General features: G+C 41.0%; 1 protein-coding gene across 1 annotated transcript in view; it reads right to left on the minus strand.

Moving 5' to 3' along the window:
* Positions 1 to 7,109, minus strand: part of LOC116988327 (nuclear receptor coactivator 7-like) — a 43,428-nt gene extending 36,319 nt beyond the window's left edge. The window contains exons 1-2 of the mRNA XM_033044922.1: positions 6,897 to 7,109; positions 1,308 to 1,477 (exon numbers count right to left, since the gene is read on the minus strand). The gene's annotated coding sequence lies outside the window, so the exon portion shown is untranslated. The remainder of the gene's footprint in view (positions 1 to 1,307; positions 1,478 to 6,896) is intronic.
* Between the last annotated feature and the right edge of the window lie 925 nt (positions 7,110 to 8,034).

Genomic DNA, 8,034 nt, shown 5'->3' on the forward strand with positions numbered 1-8,034 from the left:
TCATATTTTGCTTGGGCAGTTTACACCCCAGCGGTATGAACAATGACTTCTCCAATTTCAGGTAGTCCTTGCTTTCTCCCTTCTTCCCCTCCCCTTCCCAGCTCTCCCACAGCCTACTGTCTCTGCCCCTTCCTTTCTTCATCCCGCACCCCCCCCCCACCTCCACATCAGGCTGAAGAAGGGTCTCGACCCGAAACGTCACCTATTCCTTAGCTCCATAGATGCTGCCTCACCCGCTGAGTTTCTCCAGCATTTTTGTCTCCTTTTCTATTGTGATAGGAAAGAGGATGTTCAACTCTAGCACAAAAGACAGTTTTATCCATTTTTCTTTTAGTTGAGATTCGAGGACTAAATTCAATACTAACAATATTCCTTCAGGCAATAAAGGGGCTATCCCATTGCGGCGACCTAATTTGCGAGTTTAGAAGAGTTTGCCCTCGAATCAAACTCGCAGCATGGTCGACACGTGGTCCCAGGAGGTCCTATGAGGTCATTGGAACTCTCCTTTATGCTCGTGGGAAGTTCCCGCATACTCGTGGCCTCAGTTTGGTCGAGGAAAGATTTTCAGCATGTTGAAAAAATTTCCGCAAGTAAAAATTGGTCGGCATGGTTCTTTTGAACTCGTAGTGCAGTGGAGTGGGGTCGCTATGTAGTTACAGGCAGTCGAGTGCAGCCGCATGCAATCTCCTTCGCTGACTGGGCATTTTAATTGGCTCATTGGAGTTTTCAAGACCAAGGAAAACTGACCAGTAGGTAAAATGCTTTATTATATTGTCTGGCTTCTTAAAAGTGTCTCCACTCCTTCTCCGCCCCCACCCCCCCGCGCTCTCTAAAGGACTTACCATACACTGTGCAGCCGTCTTTTACCTTTCTGTTCATCGTGGATGTGAATTTCAGACAGCGCTCCCCCGCTTTCCCCGGCCCCCACCTTTGCGGTGTGAGTCGGTGTGTGTCTGTGTGCGCGCGCGCGCGCGCAGACTGTCGATCCGGCTCGGGGTTTCATCGCTGATGGTCGATCAGCTCGAAGTTTTTCAGGCGAGTGCCCTCGAGCTTGAAGGTCGAAGACAGTCGCTGAAAGGTCACGTCAGTGGGACAGGCCCTTAAGCCTGGATTCTGGAAATAATTCATTGCCCAATGTACTAAAATGTTGTCGTCCCAAGGGTCAAGAGTGTTTAATTGCCATATCCATCAAAACTGAAAACTGAAATTCTTACTAGCAGCAGCACAACAGGTTTGTAAACTAACCAGTTTCTCAGACTTCCAAGATTGCTAAAAGTTGAATGCTCACGTTAGAAGAATAATCTTACCGTTTCACCCTCCTCGGACATTGTTATCCATGGTTATACCAATGCGTCAGAGTGAAAATGTTAGTTATTTTAAAGGGTACACGGTTTCACTTCCGTCTTCAGTGTAAGCTTCATTATTAATAGGAAGTGACTTGGTGCCGTGGTGCCGATGTGTACATTTTGTAAAAATACTGCACAGGAAAGAAATAAAATTCAACAAGTTAGGAAACATTCAGAACGAAATTATGATTAACTAAAAAGGTAAAGAAATATAAATCAGTAAATGTATCACTCTTTTGTTTTAGTCCCGTGCATGTGAAAACTGGCTATGTCTGGAGTGAAGAAATATTGCAATGCCATCTGGATACTTCAATGGCTGTAACTCACTTTGAGAAAGGGATGTGAAAGCCATTCTCTCTTTTGAATTATCTAAAGTGAACAAAAGGCTCAAGAGGATGAAACACCTGGTGCTCGGTGAAAGGGATGAGGGAGATAAAAAGGCCCATTTTCTGCCCCTCACCCCCATCACCACACTAACTGTTCCTCGTAAGGAGGAGAGCTGGAGTGCTGAGAGGGAGAAGGATTTGGTTGCCAATAGCAGCAGGAAGGAGTAACACATTTTATTTGTCATTACTTATTTGCATTCTTTCATTCATTTTTCTACATATCTCTACTTCACCATCTATATCTCTCGTTTCCCTTTCCCCCCAAAATTCAGTCTGAAGAAGGGGCTCGACCTGAAATGTCACCTATTCCTTTAATCCAGAGATGCTGTTTGGCCCGCTGAGTTACTCCAGCTTTTTGTGTCTATCTTCTGTTTAAATCAGCATCTGCAGTTCCTTCCTACAAATCGGTGTCCAATCATAATGGTTTAAAAGGAAGCATACACACTCGAGTTATTTTTTAATATATCATTATTTCACACCATCTGCCCACGCCCAATCTCCCCCCTCACACCTAATCTTCAACCTGCTCCTGATCGATGACCCCCCACCCAGATTCAGTAATCCACCTCAGTGGAAATGTCACCTTGGTTCCCTAGTTTGTTCAACTGTCATTCTCCGAATATACCACTGAGCCCAATCTGGCTGTACTATCAGTCCCCTATCCCTCCCAACCCAACACCAGTCTCCAGTCCCTTCACCCTGAATGGACTATTGGTCTTCAACCCCTCCCTTCCCTGCCACCAACTCAAGCATTGGAATTCAATTTTACACACCCACACAATCTCCAATTCCCCTCTGACCCATTGGATTGCCATTCACAGTCCCTGTATCTCAATTGATCTGCTGGTTTCTGATCACTTTGATCCAGTGGGAGCATAACTGCACTGATCTCGTGCACACCCCTTAGGGTGCACTGGACATTCTACGCAACAAAATTCTTAAAGTGCTTGACAGGGTTAATGCTAACGGACTCTTTCTTCCGGCTGGATATTCAATAAAAGATTTTTAATAAAAGATTGACCATTTAGAACTGAGATGGAAAAAAGATTCTACATTCAAAGGATTATGAATCCCACATAGCCGTAAATACTCAACACTAAAATAAAACGTTTTGAAACTATGGCAATTAGGAGCAAGAAAGTACAGTTGATGCAAAAGTTCAGTTCTGTTCTCTTGGGAAGGACTGAATAGATTATTTTTTCTCCTATCTCTTATGTTCACAAGAATATCATGATCTGTGCTGATGTGTTTGGGTTTAGTTAAGATGAGCCTTTTACCAATTTTAAATTAGAGGAGAGGTTTAGATGTTGAATAATCTTCTCACTTCTCAAAGATCAGACTACTCATTCATAAGAAAGACTTTTAGAATTTAGTTAAGTAGATGAAACTTGAATCCCCATTAGACAGAGGACCCAGAAAGAAACTACAAACTTCACAATCAACATGGTAAGTTTTATGTCCTATGTCGCAAGTAGTTTTATGATTAAATTCCATTGCGTAGCACACAGTCGCAGAACCGTACAGCACCAAAACATGCTCTTTGGCCAAACGTATCCATGCCGACCAGGTTTTATTACCTGTCCTTGCATTCCTTCTTAAATACATATACAATATTAGTCAACATCCAGTCTTCTGCTACCTCTTCCCTAGCTAATGGTGTAAATATCTCTACTGGGATCTCAGCAATCTCTTTCCTAGCTTCTCACAAAACGAGGATAGTTGGAGAGGCCTTGTTGTACATTACGCCTCATGGGTTAGTCAATAACATTTCCAACCCATTTGCCATTGTGAATGCAGCTGTGATTTTTGTACAATGCTTCTAAAATTAAACAACTACATAAAGAAATATGTTATTTTATCAAAAGGGTTATTAGCATACCACAACACACCTCTTGTTGTTCTGTTGGTTAGTAATGAAGTTATAACAGCAAGAATAACAAATAATCTTCTGGATCTTGCATTCCAAGAAACATTGCAAAATCCCCAGGTATGTTGACCTAATTTATCGTACTGGAGAAACCGTACTTACAAATTCTCCCAAGGACTGCACAAACAACTATATAGTCAAAAGCTATGCAGCTCTGAAAGCAAAATAAGTAGGCCTCATAAGATATGGAGCTCCTTGGGTGGAAAAATGAAAGATTAAGCAAAGCTAAAAAGCTGGCAATGGAAAAAGGCCAAATATAAATTTAGGGATTATCAGGAGGTTATTATTTGATCCTTAAACTCGTTATAACATTCAGTAAAATTATGGTCGATCTATACATTTATTGTGTGTCTTTTGTGTCTATACATTTATTGTGTGTCTTCTTTATCTTTGGGATTGAGGTTATATCCTCTAGCCGTAAATGCCTCAAGTAACATAAATAATCTGACTATCCCTTTAAGTCATCAAAATTGAAATGTTGAAGAAAATTATCCCTTTAGGGCCTGTCCCACTTTCCTGGGTTATTCACAAATTCTTCCGAGTTTTCCCCTTGATTCAAACTCGGAGAATTACGTTAATAGCCAGCCGTAGGTAATCAGGGTTATTGTTTTTACTTGTGGACATTTTACAACATGCTGAAAAAACGTCCCGACTTACCTGATGCCCCGAGTAACTACGGCTGGCATTACGAGCCGCTATGAAATATCTACGGACTCGCTACGGACATTCTCCCAGTTTGAATCAAGGGGAAAACTCGGGAGAATTCGTGAGTAACTCAGGAAAGTGGGACAGGGCCTTTAGCCTTCCCCCCATATTTCATCCCTGGAATCTAGGGAGCAGGCTACAAGTATATGTTACATTTCCTCACACTCCCTTCCATCCCCACCCCACAGTTACATGGTTCCATGTTCAACTCAAGTGATAGCCAGGTATTTTATTATGGAATCGAGGTGCATGGCGTTGAAGCTGTAGAAATATGAATTTGGGTTTTCCAACATAAAAGGAGGAAATTAGACATTTTCAATGCCTCATCAAAAGTCACCCGAGACTATATTCTCTTCAACGCTTTCAAAATTCTGTCAACTGCATTCTACCACGTGTAACATCAGCCCTGGACCACCTTATTTTTATCAGACATGAAAATCTGGGACTGCTAATCTATTTATTACTTTCTGCATAGCTTCCTCCTCTTTACCATTTCAAATTTTCTCCAGGATTGCTCTTTGGTCCAAATTACCATCTTCTACATCATGCTGGATGTACAAGTCATCCTTTCCCCATTTACCCTGAAATTTGAATATACCAGCAGCATTACTCATGGGCAAACAACCTTCAAAAAGATCAAAGACATACTGGTGTCAGAGCTGTCTATAATGGCAGAATATCTGTGCTAATGGCACCTGTAACAAAGTCCAACTAAATCCCAATGTCCCAGCATTTGAGTTCAACTACCATAAAGCATACGTCCAAGTTGATGTCACTATTTGCAGAGAAGAAAGATGTCAATGTGATTTCACTCCTTACTACAGGTACCTAGATATGGTTTTCAACCGCACCTTAATTTTACAAAATTACCTTTAGAAAATCCATCAAAGGGGCAGCACACTTAAAGTTATTGTCTCAGAGCTCGTGTGATCTGCAATAATTAATGACCTTCCGCGATGTGTGATGAGATTACACATTTTCCATGTGACTGCATAGGTTTGCTCGAACCTCCCAAGAAAGTGGTTGGGTAAGTTAATTGGCCACTGTGTGGAAGAGAGGTAGAATCCAGGGAGTCTTTGATGAGAATATGGGTGGAATAAAATAGCTTAGGGTAGAATTGGTGTAAAATTGGGTGGTTGATGGTTGTGTGGCTATGTGGACCACAGGACCTGTTTCCATGCTGCACATCTAGACATCTCCAAGACCAAGAATGTGATCTGTGTAGGAAGTAACTGCAGATGTTGGTTATACCTAAGATAGACACAAAATGCCATTGTAACTCAATGGGTCATGCAGCATCTCTGGAGAGACGGAATGGATGACATTTCGGGTTGCGACCCTTCTTCAGATTGTGTGAGGATGGGTCTCGACCCGAACCATCACCCATTCCTTCTCTCCAGAGATGCTGCCTGGGTTACTCCAGCATTTTGTGTCTATCTCAGCTGTAATCTGCTCTCTATTAATCAGATGATACATCATATTATGGATGTTAGCAGAATGAAAGATTCCAATTTTGTTCAGATGTATCACATAGCTGATAAAATGAAGTGTTGCAAAATTATGAAATTCTATGATATTTTGACAAGATTATTTCACCCGATCAGCAGGACAGTAGCGTGCAGTAAACAAATTCCTTTGCACATAGTAGTGGAAATGCAGACATTTCTACCACAAACCATTTTTATACGCGAGTTAAATATTAAGCTGAAAAATGTATTAAAAGCATATCAACAGTAACTCCAAAGGTTCAATGTACCTTACAGCCATGATAATACATGTTTATGAAGGTAGAAGTGCAATAGATAATTTGTACATGGTAAGCTACAGAAAGCAAAGTGATAATGAGCAGATTGAAAAGCAAATATATATATAATATATATGCATGTGTGTGATATATATAGTTATGTGTTTGTGTGTGTGTGTGTGTGTGTGTGTGTGTGTGTGTGTGTAAACACACAGGTGTTGGAAATCTGAAATAAAAATAGGAAATGAAGGAAAATACTTTTGGAGATTTTGTTGGGGATATTTCTACCAGTTTTGATAGAATACCTGGAGAAAAGATTAATGTTTCATCATGCAATCGTTGATCTAATTTAATAATAAGTAAAGAATCTACTTCAGTGATATTGCCAAGGGATACACAACTTATCAGGACAGCAGCAAAACCTCTAGTTTTTCTTTCAACAATGCAGCACATTCATTTTTGAGTCAAATATGTCAGTACCTCCTTTGATGCCTCCATATCCTCAGTAATGCATTTGAATTTTGTTTTCATGTCTGAAGTGAGATTTGAACCCACAGCATATGGTCTCAGAAGCATGATTACTGTTATAAAATCACAACTTGCATGCAAGATTAGATTCTATTTCAAAATCAGCAGCACAGATTTATGGATCTGATGCTATGATTCAGCAATCACATACCATTTCCAAATAAGCATTGAGATACACAGCATTTAAAACCACTACATATAGAACACTTCATGATAAAAGCCACAAAGATACATAAAAAAATTACTGTTTTTGTGCTCACCTGTATCATGCCGCGTTTTAGCGATTGCGATCTTCAACAAATGCAACGATTAGCATTTACATGGTTTCTCAAGTCTAATCAGATGAATTCTCAGACCATCCCGGGAATTACTGCATTTTATCACACGCCACCTAATTTTAGATGGCACAAATCGGAAAGGAAGCGAAAATACTGATGTGAATAGTTTTAAGCGTTAACAAATCACCTACCACAACAAACCATCCACTTAATGAAACGTCATTCTATGCACCGCCCAGCTCCAACGCTTTACGTATTGACAGCTAGTGGGCAATATAATCGCAAATTACCCACAAAGATAATTGAAACACCATTAGGTGAATACTGAGGTATAAACATGGGACAGAAAGCAGCGAGGGGGTATTTATGAGATATTATTCTCTTAAAAATAAACGTTATTCTTAATATGAAATATATAAAACACATGTCATGCAATCACACCATCAATCAAATATCATGCAAAAAATTATTCATACGTTCCTAGTGTCAATGGTGTTATACTGAGTAGTGTTCGCACCTGTATTTACACAAAGAAAGCTGGTTCGCCACCGAGCCAGACCAGAATGAATGTTGGTGTCGTTTCGGGTCGATACCCTTCTTCAGATCCCGAACCTATGCCTTCTCTGCAGAGAAGCTGCCTGACTCATTGAGTTGCGCCAGCTTTTTTGCGTCTATCTTCGGTTTAAACCAGTATCTGCAGTTCCTTCCTCCACATGAATGTTGGGGTGATCATTCCATACTCGCTAACGAGGTTCTGCGCCGCTGAGCCAGACCAGGAATTAATGTTGTGTTCAAGAAGGAACTGCAGATGCTGGAAAATCGAAGGTACACAAAAATGCTGGAGAAACTCAGCGGGTGCAGCAGCATCTATGGAGCGAATTAATGTTGGTGTGATCGTTCCGAGCAGTCTATTGAGGATCCACACCGCCGAATCAAGCAAGGGGTGAATGTTGACAAAAATGCTGGAGAAACTCAGCGGGTGCAGCAGCATCTATGGGGCGAAGGAAATAGGCAACGTTTCGGGACGAAACGTTGCCTATTTCCTTCGGCCCATAGATGCTGCTGCACCCGCTGAGTTTCTCCAGCATTTTTGTCCACCTTCGATTTTCCAGCATCTGCA

Source organism: Amblyraja radiata, chromosome 27, assembly GCF_010909765.2.
Source record: "Amblyraja radiata isolate CabotCenter1 chromosome 27, sAmbRad1.1.pri, whole genome shotgun sequence".
NCBI lineage: Eukaryota > Metazoa > Chordata > Chondrichthyes > Rajiformes > Rajidae > Amblyraja > Amblyraja radiata.